General features: G+C 38.9%; 1 protein-coding gene across 3 annotated transcripts in view; it reads right to left on the bottom strand.

Annotated features, from left to right (window-relative positions):
- The window catches only part of TMEM161B (transmembrane protein 161B), a 236,838-nt gene that overhangs the window by 139,412 nt on the left and 83,768 nt on the right, over positions 1-13,658 (bottom strand). The window lies entirely within an intron of this gene.

The raw sequence follows: 13,658 nt of genomic DNA, 5'->3' as shown, positions 1-13,658 counted from the left end.
GAAGACTGAGTTTTTTAAAAAAAAAAAAAGTGTATTTACTCTTTCTGCCATGCCAGACCTGGAGGAAAACGTTGGCACTGGATTGTTATGCGATGTATTCTGTAAAATGCCATTTATTTGCATGACTGTGTGACGGTCAGGACATTTCTCTTCTATTGCACAAACCCCTTAGGAAAACTGCGGGCAGTTTAAGAGTTTTCTAGTTCTTCCAGATCGGAAAAGATATTCATCCAGAGACATTATCTAAATTTGCGAAAGAATGAAGGCTGCTTGTCATGCGTCCTTCGTCTCGAGTAATATGTGCCACCCAATTAGAAGCAATTTAAGCAATCAAGGCCGGTATGAGAGAAGGGGGTGTTAAAAATAGGTTTTCTATAGCCTCAGAACTCTAATTCGGAAGAAAATCTAAAATTACATATGTATCGTCTCTTTATATAAAATAAGTGTCTCCTGTTTGCTCTTCTTTTTTCCTCCATGGTCCCTCCCCCATCGCCTGCCTTCCTTTTGGGAATTTGTAACAAGTGAAATGTAAAGCTCCGATAAAGCAAAGAGATTAGGGTCCCTAAAAAGTCTCTGAGACCAACGCGAGGATTTGGGTGGGGCTTGGCCCAGCTTTTCCCGGGCTTCTCGTCATGTATCAAGCGCCCTTGGCAGTGGTCGCTGAGTTCCGTCCGTGGTGGGCGGAAAATCTCAAAAGTAATGTCCAGCTATGGAAGGACCCCATTCCTGGAATCGAGTTGTATGACCTCCCCAGGTTCCCGGGAAGGGGGGGCGGTCAAGGATGGCAGCCTAAGGCGGTAGACTCCGGTCACTTGAGTTAAATCAGGATAGCTGCTAACACATACATTCACCTTGGAGCTTAGGGGAACAGAAAAAAGGGCAAAGAGGCTGTGTTTGTGGGAAAGAGGTAAATAAAAACAGGTACATGTTTCCAAACAGAACGGGAAAAGTAGAAATTAAAAAAATGTAAAGCAAAACAGAACAAAACAAAACGACCCCAAGCAATGTCCCCAGGCAGAAGCAAGAATGCAAAACTCGGGGGCCCCACTTCTCACCCATTTCCCGAGTTCCCACTAGACAAGCGCCAGCGCCGGGAGGCCTGGACCAGAGGCCGAGGGCCAGAGTGGCTGACTCCCGCGCTTCTCCCCCAACTCAACCGAGCCTGCCCTTCCAGCAGTGCAATTTGAGAAACAACTGTATCCTCCCCAGCTCTCCTCAGAGAGCTAAAGAAAGCCGGTCCGGAAATGGACACAAGTTGGCAGAACTTTCAGGAAGCGAAAGGCCAGTGCCTCTGCTTCCTGCAGGCGCTAGGTCCTGAGCCTTCGGTTCCTTTGGCCAGGAGGGCTGCAGTTCTCTGAAAGTGACTTGTGCTCAAAGCCAACTTGAACCCTGAAAGCCCTTGGCAGGACAGGGAGCGTGGGGAGGAGTCTGCACTGAACCCAGCTCTGGGCTCAGAGTGGCAGGGTGCACATCCAGGGAGGCAGGAAGTTGCCTCTGCACTCCATGAACAGACACCAGCTGTCTCCAGGGGGCTGACAGCCTCCGGAGTGGGAATTAATCACCTGGCAGTAACCCACTTCAGAACCCAGTCTTCTGGAAGGAGCTTAAGGTCAAAACAATATTCCTTCCCCAAAGCCTCTAAGGGTGGAGGATGAGTATCGAGGTGGGGACGGTGCTCTCAGATGTGCCACTGTTGTTTAGAGACAATAGCAGTTAAAGAGGAGGCAGCAATGCCTCAACAGGACAAGCTGAGCATCAACATCTGGGTTTCTCAGAATGTGAGCCCCAGGCCAACTGGCACAAGGAAGGCAGATGCCCGGGCCCCTCTCCAGCCTCCCACAATTCTTCACAGAAGGTTCTCAGACACAGCTATGATAGGATTGCAATGTTAAAATCCTTCCTAATAGCACCTAATTTATTTCCTATTTGTTCTGCTTGTTTGTATCTGATTCATGCACTGAAACCATTTGATTTTTAACAAATTGATCAATTTAACAATTCAAAAAGTATTTATTTTCAAGTAATCTTCCCTGGAAAACAGTGTTGAAATTTCTTGAATTTAAAGCTTCATGAAAGTTTTCATGAAAACTTCATGAAAATTAATTGCACCCAAAATTTTTTGAAAAAATATTGTATTTTTACACAACTGAGGTAGAAAGAGGTGACATGTTAAAAATGAGTAAATAATAAAAATATTTATCCCAATGAGGTTTTGATTTAATAAATACAGATGTAAGCATTTTTTAATTTAATTCCTCCTTTTGTTACATAATGCCCTAATATTTTGGGGTAGAGATCAGAATAGATATTATTATTATTTTAAGATTTTATTTATTTATTTGAGAGAGCACAAGTGGGGTGAGGGACAGACGGAGAAGCAGACTCCTGCTGACCAGAGAGCCTGGCGCAGGGCTCAGGCTCGATCCCCAGACTCCAAGATCATGACCTGAGCCAAAGGCAGATGCTTAACCGACTGAGCCACCCAGGAACCCCCAGAAGAGATATTGTTGACAAACAACAGTACCCTCTTAAAAGTTAAATTTGTCCTTTAAATCTACTCTTTTCATTTAGCAGTTTGAAAGTTTAACACACATGTATATTTTTAGAACATAATATAACCTATTCTCTGTTATAAACTAGTGGGTGAATATAACTCTTTTCTCCTTACTAGATCTCAGCTTTGTTAATTTTGGAGATTGAACTAAATAATCTACAGTTCAAAAATTATAGTTTTTTTTTTTAAGATTTTATTTATTTGAGAGCGAGAGAGAGGGAGAGAGAGAGAGAGGAAAAAAAACAGAGAGAGAGAGAAGCATGAGCAATAGGGAGGTAGAAGAGGAGGGAGAAGCAGACTCTCCGCTGAGCAGGGAGCCTGATGCCGTGCTCAATCCCAGGACCCTGAGATCAGGACCCCAGCCAAAGGCAGACGCTTAACCGGCTGAGCCACCCAGACACACCCCCAAAATTATAGTCTATAAAATATTTACTTCAATGTATTTTACAGTTACATAAAGACATTATTAATAAACATTTTTCTGGCTATTTTATACAGTAAGTCTGTATTTTAACTGTCTATGTAATACGTTGTTTTAACAGTCTGGGAGGACTGTCTAACCTGATCCATCGCCCCATAACAGTCCAAGGGAATACAGGATGGATTACAAAGGATTGTGTATCTTGATGCATATATCCACTTTTCTATAAATGAGGTCATATCTCACTAGATTCCTAAAGAGTCATGATTCAGAAAAGCTTAAGAACCACTGATCTATACTGGAAGCATCTGTAGGCAAAAACACAACAAACCCAGCAATCATTTCATTTGCATTCCTTTGCATGGATGAAAGGGTTAGTTCTTAAAGTAATTTAAGGGCACCAAATGCTATGTGAACTTGTACAATAGCACTCCATCTAGTTGTAGAAAATGAAGATCTCAGAAATGGTGTTATCTATAAGAATTTTATGACCCTAAATAGAGCTTAAATTTTTCCTCCGGCTATTATTGAAGTTAGTGAATTAATACTTTTGATAATTTTATAACCTTCTCTGGAAGACAGCTAGTTCATTTCAGTGATTATGAATCAAGAACTATGTGGAGGGGTGCCTGGCTGGCTCAGTTGGAGGAGCATGGGACTCTTGATCTTGGGGTCCTGAGTTCAGGCCCCTCATTCGGGGTAGAAATTACTAAAAAATAAATAAATTTTAAAAAAGAGAGAAATATGTAGAGACTACACTAATAGTATCCTTGAAGTTGTCTTTTTCTCCAGTAATAATCTTTTCTCAGTTCTCTTCCTCTTCTCCCCCCAGTCCCTCTTCTTTTCCCAATACCCAGTCCCCACCTAGGCCCATTCTTCCAGGCTGACCCAAACTTATTTAGTCTGAGCAACATTTTCAGAAATCAGCAGCAGCAGATTACAATGAACAATTTTTTTTTCAATTTGGCCCAAGTCTATGAAATTAATTTCCATTTCGACAATCACAAGACTTTGCTTGGAAATATCAGTGACTGCACAAGCCATAGACAGATCAAGTATAGGTGCTCAATCATCTGAATGGGGTTGGGTTATGTTTTCAATTGGAACAAGGTATTAAGTGATTAAACTGTGCCAGCAGACATAACACTTTTATCAAGCCCTTTTCTTTCCAAGCAGCACAAGGATAGTCAATCCCTGGTTCTGAAAGTCTCTAAGGAAAACTTGGAATGCTTTAAAGAAATCATGTTTGCAATTAAAGCACTGGCATTTTTTTTTTCCATCACAGAATAAAGGCTGAATACCATTTTGGAAACTTTACCTTTCTTTTTATTTCAATAAGCTGCTTAAGATCCTCTTGCATTCATTGACGGGATTTTTGGCCCCATTCTGCTGCACTAGTCCACAACCATTTAATTATTAAATGTTAACAGATTACAAGTGACTTAACAAAGGCACATTTAGAATTCCAGATACCATTATCTTGATTCCTACCACAGCTAGCATTCATACAATACAGAAGATCAAATACCAATTTGGGCACCATATTTTGCCTGCCTTTTTGTAGACAGAGTTAGAACACTAGTATGTCTTTATTTTATTCCTATCAGCCAGCATACCTGGCACACGGATGGGAGAAGGAGTTAATTAATAAATGAATGAATGAACATGCAGGGTACTCAGTGTCTATAGACTATTTGAATCATGGGAGAAGTAGCAGCTTTTTAGTAATTCCTAGGATATTTCCTGTAAGTGCTCTTAAATGAAAAATACAAAATGAACACAATAAAATACTAAATACATATAATAAATCTGAAATAAAATTAAGCAGTCCATTATCATAAAATTATTTTTAAAAGTCTTCCAACTGATGGAAATGGGAAAAGTTAAAATGAAACTTCCTTGGGAAGGCCAAGAGATTATTGTGTCAGGCATCGTTCTTAGTGTTGTGTGGATTATCTCATTCAATCTCCCAGAAAAATCCTCTGAGACATGGACTATTTTGACCATTTTACAGGTGAGGAAATCAAGGCAAGAGATTTGACTCACTACTCCACATCGTATGATGCTGATGACTGCTATACGGTGAAGCCAAGTTTCAAATGGAGGCAGTCTGGTTCTAGACAGAGCTCTTAGCCATTTAGGTGGTACCTTCACACAAAAGTGTTAAACTGATGGTCACATAATTTGTTGAAAGACATATAAGAACATGGGAATTAAAGAAATATTCAGGGGCGCCTGGGTGGCTCAGTTGGTTGGGCGGCTGCCTTGGGCTCAGGTCATGATCCCAGGGTCCTGGGATCGAGCCCCACATCAGGCTCCCTGCTCCGCGGGAAGCCTGTTTCTCCCTCTCCCACTCCCCCTGCTTGTGTTCCCTCTCTCGCTGTCTCTCTCTCTGTCAATTAAATGAATAAATAAAATCTAAAAAAAAAAAAGAAATATTCAGAAAAATTGCAGGTGCTTCAAAGAATCCAAAGATTATACTCATTTTCTAATAGCAAATAAATAAATAGGCAATACAGCATGAACTGTAGGGTCAGCTGAGCTGGGTTCATATCTCTAAGTCCTCATTTTTTGGCTGTGAGACCCTGGGCCAGTTACCTAACCTCTCTGAGCATCAGTTCTTCAACTATAAATTGGCAATAAAAATACCAACCTCATGGAATTGTAATGATTAAATATAATGGATACAAAGAACTTTCTATAAGTATATAGTAAATATCAGTTATTATGTGTGACACACATTATAAGATTGAATTGTATCCTAATTTCAGCATTGACTCTATTTTGAAAATTGAAATGCCAATTTTCAGTTGAGTTAGGCTCCTCTAGCTACTTCCACAACATCCCCACTGTTTTTCCCAATTTGATATCATCAGAGAATGTTTCCGTCACAATTAACATGAAACCAATGTTATGCTCTTTGTGTTTCAGAGATTAACTTGCAAACAATCTCCCTGCCCCCACCAAAAGTACTGTCTTTGAAGTATTAAGAATATATAATCTGGAGGGATGCCTGGATAGCTTAGTCAGTTAAGTGTCTGCCTTAGGCTTGGGTTGTGATCCTGGGGTCCTAGGATCGAGTCCCACATCGGGCTCCTTGCTCAGCAGGAAGCCTGCTTCTCCCTCTGCCTGCTGCTCCCCCTGCTTGTGCTCTCTCTCCCTCTGTCTCTCTCTCTCTGACAAATAAATATTAAAAAAAAAAGAATATCTAACTTCAGGAGAAGGCCTGAAATATGAGGAAGATGTGTGCAAGGGCATAAGGGAGTTTGAAATGAGGAGACAGACTTTTTAATCTGGTCATTAATTTTCCTGTAAGAAGAGCTCTCTCTGCTAATAACATATTTTTAAATTATATGTATTTAATTATATACTTATTTTTACAAATTTTTATCAAAGTAAAAGATAATACATGGTTAAAAATAGTAACATAGATTAACTTATGATGAAAAGGAAGTGTCCTGCCCTTTCTATACTTTCATTATAGCCCTTCATAAAGAATCATTTTAAATGTTTTCCATTGTTTCTGATTTTCTTTTTTTCTGGTGATTACTACCATATTGCTAAATATTATGTTTATACACCTATTTGTTTATTAATTTTGGACAATGTCATAAACTTCCTGTCATGGTTTCGAAATGCAGATATAGGTTACCTGTATGTACCACTTCCCATATATTTTCCCAATATAGTTTCCTCACCACTTTTTACTTTCTACATAGTTTGTCTTTTTAATTTTAAATAATATATTTCACATGTGTTTCTTGACACAGCAACCTCAGGTAATATCCTTTGATTTCGCACTTTAGCTCTCCTCCCATCTCTCACCACCCAAAGAGTATTTTTTGTATTTTATGTTTATCTTAGCAAATTTGATGACATTACATTCTGCTTTTTAAATTCACAAAATTGTTTATGTACCTTTTTATAAGTTAAATATAAAGTTGAAAATCAATAAAGTTTTACAATTGTGACAATGTAAATATTATTATTTATTGCACAACTGTAGTATTTTCTCTTGTACAGCCTTTTTGTTTTTCCTGGAGTTTCCTATTGCCTTTCTTTTCCTTGAATTCTCTTTGTTGCCTCCATAAATTTTGATAGAATCAAACCTCTGAAGTTTATTTATCTAAAACCTCCCCCGATGAGCTCTCCTTTTCTGCTCCAATTTTGACAAATAGCTCTCCAAGCTATCTCTACAACTGATAGGCTGAGACATCCCTTCATTATTTTCCTGGGTGGTAGCCAATATTTTCTGCATTGTATCTAATGTCATTTTTTTTTAAGATTCATTTATTTATTTGAGAGAGAGAGAGAGAGCATGCACACGTGTGCATGGGGTGGGGAGGGGCAGAGGGAGAGAGAGAATCTCAAGCAGACTCCCCAATGAGCAAGGAGCCTGATGTAGGGCTCCATCTCACAACCCTGAGATCATGACCTGAGCCAAAATCAAGAGTCTGATGCTTAACCGACTGAGCCACACAGACACCTGTCATGTCATATTTTATTTATTTATTTATTTATTTATTTATTTATTTAGTGAAGAATTCTAGGTTTAAAATATTTTCCTTCAGAAAATTTAAGACACTGATCTACTATCTTTTGCTATGGTTGATATGAAGACCAATTGAATCTGACTCTTTCTGTTGTAAAAGTTCAGGCACCCCTGCCCCCAGGAAACTTTTAGTCTTCTCTTTATCCTTAGTGTTCTGTACATTTAAATAATGTATTGAATATGGGTCTGCATTTATTCACTGTTCTGAGCATTGAATGGATACCTTCAACCTGAGTACTCATGGTCTTCAACTCTATTTCCTCTCTTTAATTGTCTTTTTTCTGTTTCTAAAATTCCTATTAGCTTTTAAGACTAATTTTTTCTCTCTTGCATGTCCTTTATATTTTCCATTTACCTTTCTACTTTTCTTTTGAAATTTAATTTTATTCTTCAGTCATTCAATTGTATTTTAGTCTGATAATCACATTTTTTTTAAATTTTATTTTGTTAGTTACCATACATCATTAGTTTTTGATGTAGTGATCCATGATTCATTGTTTTCGTATAACACCCAGTGCTCCATGCAGTACATGCCCTCCTTAATACCCATCACTGGGCTAACTCATCCTCCCACTCTCCTCCCCTCTAAAACCCTGAGTTTGGTTCTCAGAATCCTGATAATCACATTTTTAAATGCGAGGAGCACTTACCCATCTATAATCTTTTTTTTTTTCACCCCGTTCTTATTTTACTGACGTTTATGCTTTCTTTTATGGTTTTTTTTGTTGTTTTTGTTGTTCCTGAACAATCCATTTCCTTCAAGGTACTGTCATCTCTGTGTCTGTTTCTCTCTTTTTATGACTTTTTCTGGGCCTCTCTCATTCATAATGGTGGCTCTTCTCAAATGGCATAAAGAGTTTAAGTCAAAATAATATCCAGCTTATAAAGTGTTAGCACTCATTCAATGTATTTAACTTAAAAACAAAACCCTCACTTACAGAATTCAAAAATAACAGTTTCATAAGCACTGAGGGCAAATCAGGTTTTCTTTCTTAGATCAATTCTATAAAGTTATTGAATGGACATTTAGACATTATCATCTTGGTATACAAACCACATTCTTACAGCAAGATTAAAGACCATATCTACTTGGCTTTGGAGCTGAATTAAAATATAATACTAATTCACTATGCAAATAGCCTTACTTACAGTTGATTGTCTGCTTAGGAAATAAGGACAAATATCTTTCATTCCTGATTATGTTACTAAGTTTTAGCAATTTTCACTTGCAGTTCTTAGATTTTCTTGATGAAAACAGAATGTCTGGATATTTTAACGTTCTGTTTACAAATATCCAGGTGCTCACACTTTAATCAAATAAACCACAAGGTAGATTAGGCAGAACTAAATGAATCTGGCTAATATTCCCCAACTGAGCACAAACAGGGAGAGACTGTGACACTCGGGGTGAGCTGGTGCACAGACTTAGCAGAGTTTTATCTGGGCCACCTTTTGAAGCAGAGTTGGGAGTCACCATCAATTCCAATTTTCCTAATAAAGCAGTATCTCAAAAGAGACAAGGATAGGGTGGGTACCTGGGTGACTCAGTCGGTTAAGTATCTGACTTCGACTCAGGTCATGATCTCAGGGTCCTGAGATTGAGCCCTATATCAGGCTCCCTGCTCAGTAGGGGGTCTGCTTCTCCCTCTTCCTTGGCCCCTCCTCCTGCCCCCCCCAAATAAATAAATAAAATCTTAAAAAAAAAAAAGACAAGGATACACATGACTATTTGGAGAAAAAATGTAATTGAGTAAAGAAAAGGAGGAATAATGATAACAAATGATAAAATGGTAATAAGAGTCAAGCACTCTAAGTTCTTTACATGTATTAGTTCACTTAAAGAGAAAACACAGAATTAGGAAGCTAGGGAGATAATTTATTTTCCTAGAAAGTCTGATCTTAAAATGACATACAGTTTTTCCACTGTTATCCTTGAGGAAGTATGATGAATGGGACTCTACCTTACCATACTGTGGCTCTGAAGTCTTGGATCTTGTCAGAAATCAGTTTTGCTTCATATTTTAGGTGATAAAAAAGGCATTCACATGGGTATTCACTGGAAACTCCACCAAGATAGCCAGATAGGGAGAAATGCTTAGTGCCTTTCAATTTGGGGGTGCTGGGCACTCAAATTAATTATATTAATAAAAATGCAAATTCTAGATTTCTTAAGTCTAAAAACTGGAGTTTCATTTTGTTTTTAAAATTTATTTATAAGCTATATCCTAACATGTTAAGTCCTCTTCTAAAAGGATGCATCATAATTTTAAATAGAATGAATGATCAAAAAGCACAGTAGTAAAAGCACACTGGTGAGATAGGAGTCTTGGAAAGGTGGATTCTAATCTCATCTCTGGCAAGAATCACCTGGGTAACAAAATAGACCATGGTTTTCTGGACATCTAATGTTGCCAGAAACTTAAAACTAGAAACCTGCTGAATGCCACCACCACCTACATCCCACCAATGCCAAACTGATTATGTCTTTGAACTGACTTTTTTGCATTTAGCTTTGTTCTGATCTAAGATTATATTTTCCTTAGTGAACTGGCTGAGCTCTACAACTCTAATTCTAAAGAAATGAAATGTGCCATTCACAGCCATCACATGGAGGAGCCATGTACTATTCAGGACATCCCAGGGGTGTAAATCGATTTTAAAAGGCAGAATTATACACGTGCTTTAGTGGAACCCCATATTACAAGTCAATATCTAAACTACGTGGTCATTTTAAATTTCAAAGATTATGCCTTATTTTTCCTATTTTACATGAGCAGGGCTTACTGGTGCCCTAAAACATGCAAATCAAAGTCCAGCAAAATAATGCAAGCTGATGGCAAAGCAGAAAGAAATCTTTAAAACCTGCTTTTACAAAGTTTTGTCCTCTCTTACAAGCACCAACTTTCTAAACATCAGTCTCTGTCTCAAAGGGACTAAAAGGTCACTTCCTCATTTTGCAGTGTCTAAGCTACCTTGCCCACACTTACGACACTTATTTTGCACTCCCCACATGCCTATGCCCATCCAGACACTAAATTAAGTGACCAGTAGTGGTTTTTTAGACCAACAGTTTTTTTTTAATTCTGGCAAAGCCAAGTAACAACAGAAGGCTGCTTTGGAGTTAGCAGCATTGCCAAAATTACACCCATGTGTAAGCACCACTTTTGTGGTGCGCAGGTCTCCAAAACAGCAGCTCTGCTTCTGCTAGCAATGGACTGTCTCTAGGCAGGAACATTCAGAGCCCCTACGTGTAAAGGAGCAACACCTGGAAAGATTATGAAAGCATTTGCAGGCTGTGCATAGTACTAAAAGCTCCGCTGAATCGTTCCACTGCTGCTCTAGTCAGTAACAAATTGAAGCACTTTATAAAATTTGTAGCTCTTCAATAATTTTGAATCACTTTAAAGTGCTCATGCTCCAAACCATAAAGTCTTTCTTAACCACTGCAAACGTATAAAAGGTACATCATCAAAATGACAGTAATCAACTCCTTCAATTTTAGATGTGAAATTGTTCTGTTTTTTCTCCTTGTTTTTGTTTTCACCAAGTGCCAAAAAAAAAAAAAAAGGTCATAAGGACACAATGTGCAAAATATTCATTTTTCAATAGCACCAAGTAATCAAACTCCTAAAAATTTCTGAGATGAAGAAATATTTGATTTTAGATAAGATACCCTATGGTAGGGGTGTGTGTGTGTGAGAGAGAGAGAGAGAGAGCGCTGTCCAGGATCCTAATGAACTGAAAGAGGTCATTCATTAGCACAAAAATTGCTGATGCAATTTGGGAATGCCCTTGAAATAAGATGTACCAGGTTGCCAGGGAAAGTAAGGGAAGGGAAGGCAAAGGAAGTGAATTAAGGCACTTTACAGTGTCTAAGTTTCTTTTTGAGTTAAAATAAATTTCTTGTGGCTTAAACCACTAACTGAACAGCACTAAAATATTGTCATGTTGACACAATTTTCTAACTTGCTTTTTTCTTTAAATTACTGAATTCATCCCATTCGGATTAGGTCCTTTCAGGTAATGAGTTATCAAGCCTCGTCCAGACTTGTTTACAACCAAACCAAATAAAACCAAACCATCAGTTTCTAAATGAAGGTGTTAGATAACGTAATAATGTCTTTCATTTCCTAGGATAGCTGGAAATTAGAAACATTCTATGACCAGTTTTAGTACAGCTCAAATTTAGCTCACTTGAAAGCATTCATAAAAATTAATACATGCTTACAAATTTGAGGCTGGGTGACACACATCTCTCACAGCTCTACGCACCCTAGTTGGTAGAACTAGTCACATGGCCCCGCCTAACTGCAAAAGAGCTGGGAAGTATGAGGGAACATTCACATATTTGTTAAGCAGTAAACATCTCTGTCATGGGTTCTACCCAAAAGAGCAGTGCACCCCACTAAGTTTTTAAATCATACCATGTACTCGCACAAAGCTTATTCTCAAGTCTAAGGTATAATTTTTTTCAAACATAACATAGATTGAACCTTATTTCCTCTTCCTATATTTGAATAGTTGGTGAAACTAGGGGCAGATTTCTTCTCCTCCAACAATAACTCAAATTCCTTTTTTTTTCCCTCTAAGATTTGAGAGAGAGAGAGAGAGCGCACGCACCCACACACACACACAGAAGCGGGAAGAGGGGCAAAGGGAGAGAGAGAAAGAATTCCAAGCAGGCTCTGCGCTTAGCACAGAGCCCAATGCAGGGCTCGAGCTCATGACCCTGAGATCATGACCTGAGCTGAAATCAAGAGTCGGACACTTAACCCACTGAGCCACCCAGGCGCCCCAAGAACTCAAATTCTTAAGGGATGAACACAAGCCCTTAAATCCCAGTGTGCAATGGACTGAACCAAATTCATCTGTTGAAATCCCAACCCCCAATGTGATAGTTATTAGGGTGAGGCCTTTAGCAGGAGATTAGGTCATGGGATGGAGCCCACCTGAATGGAATTGTGCTCTTTTAAAAGAGATCCCAGAGATTTCTCTATCCCTTTCCATCACAGGAGGACGAAGTGAAAAGATAGCTGTCTACAACCCAGAAGAGGGCCCTCATCCGAACCCAACCATGCCAACACTCTGATCTGAACTTTTAGCCTACAGAACCACAAGAATCAATTTCTATTGTTTATATGTAAGCCACCTAGTCTATAGTATTCTGTTATAGCAGCTTAAAAGGACTAAGACACAGTGGGAAAGAAACATCTCTAGCTGGAGACTGTGCTATCTTCTCAGCGCAAGCAGGCTACTTACTATACACACCAACAGTGAAGAAGGGGGATGAACTTGTTCCAGTAGCCTGTTGGCCCAGAGAAAACGTGGCCCTTCCTGATCTAATCAGGGAAAGAGAAACAGTCTTCAGCACATCAGCAGGAGGGACACCCAAGAGAGACAGTCCTCAGTTCCTATTTTTATGAGCCTAGCCTTGACTGTTACCTAGAAGCTGACTTGACTAAACCCAATCTACCATTTCTATGAAAATAGACAGCTCAAAAGCTAACAACACACATTTCACATATGGCATTGGGAACTTACTTTAAGGGACATTTCAATGATGGAAGAAAATTTTCTTACAAAGCGGCATCTGGTTTTGGGCCTAGGTGCCCAAAATAGGATCAAGAGGGGACATTTACCTAGCCAAAAATCATGCATTTTTTTTTTTAATCAAAAGAGAGAGCATTGATTTTACAAGGCTAACCCACTTGATGGAGAATAGACTGAGGTAGTTAAACTGTTGTGTGTGTGTTTCCATGTGAATTGGTGTGAACCTAAGAATGTATTAAGGGAACAGTTATTATACAATTGCAAAGAGCTCCAGGGGTTTTCAACTAGGGGAAGGTTGCCTTCCTACAAGGCAGCTGGAAATGTGTAAAAGTACTTTGTTTTTGCTTTTTAGTTACCCCATTTTTAAGTGGGGGGCCTCAGGTGGCAATAGTGAATGTAGAGTCAGGGAACAAAATACCTTGCAGTGTATGCGACAATCCTACAATAAAGCATTTCTTGCTAAAAATACTAAGTGAGAAATACTGAGCTAAACAAATACAAATACAAAAAACTTAAGATAGGGGCGCCTGGGTGGCTCAGTTGGTTAAGCGACTGCCTTCGGCTCAGGTCATGATCCTGGA

This window comes from Leptonychotes weddellii, chromosome 7 (assembly GCF_054177405.1).
Source record: "Leptonychotes weddellii isolate Sample4059 chromosome 7, ASM5417740v2, whole genome shotgun sequence".
NCBI lineage: Eukaryota > Metazoa > Chordata > Mammalia > Carnivora > Phocidae > Leptonychotes > Leptonychotes weddellii.
The sequence above is the reverse complement of the archived record's forward strand: the minus strand, read 5'-3'. Positions and strand labels throughout refer to the sequence as shown.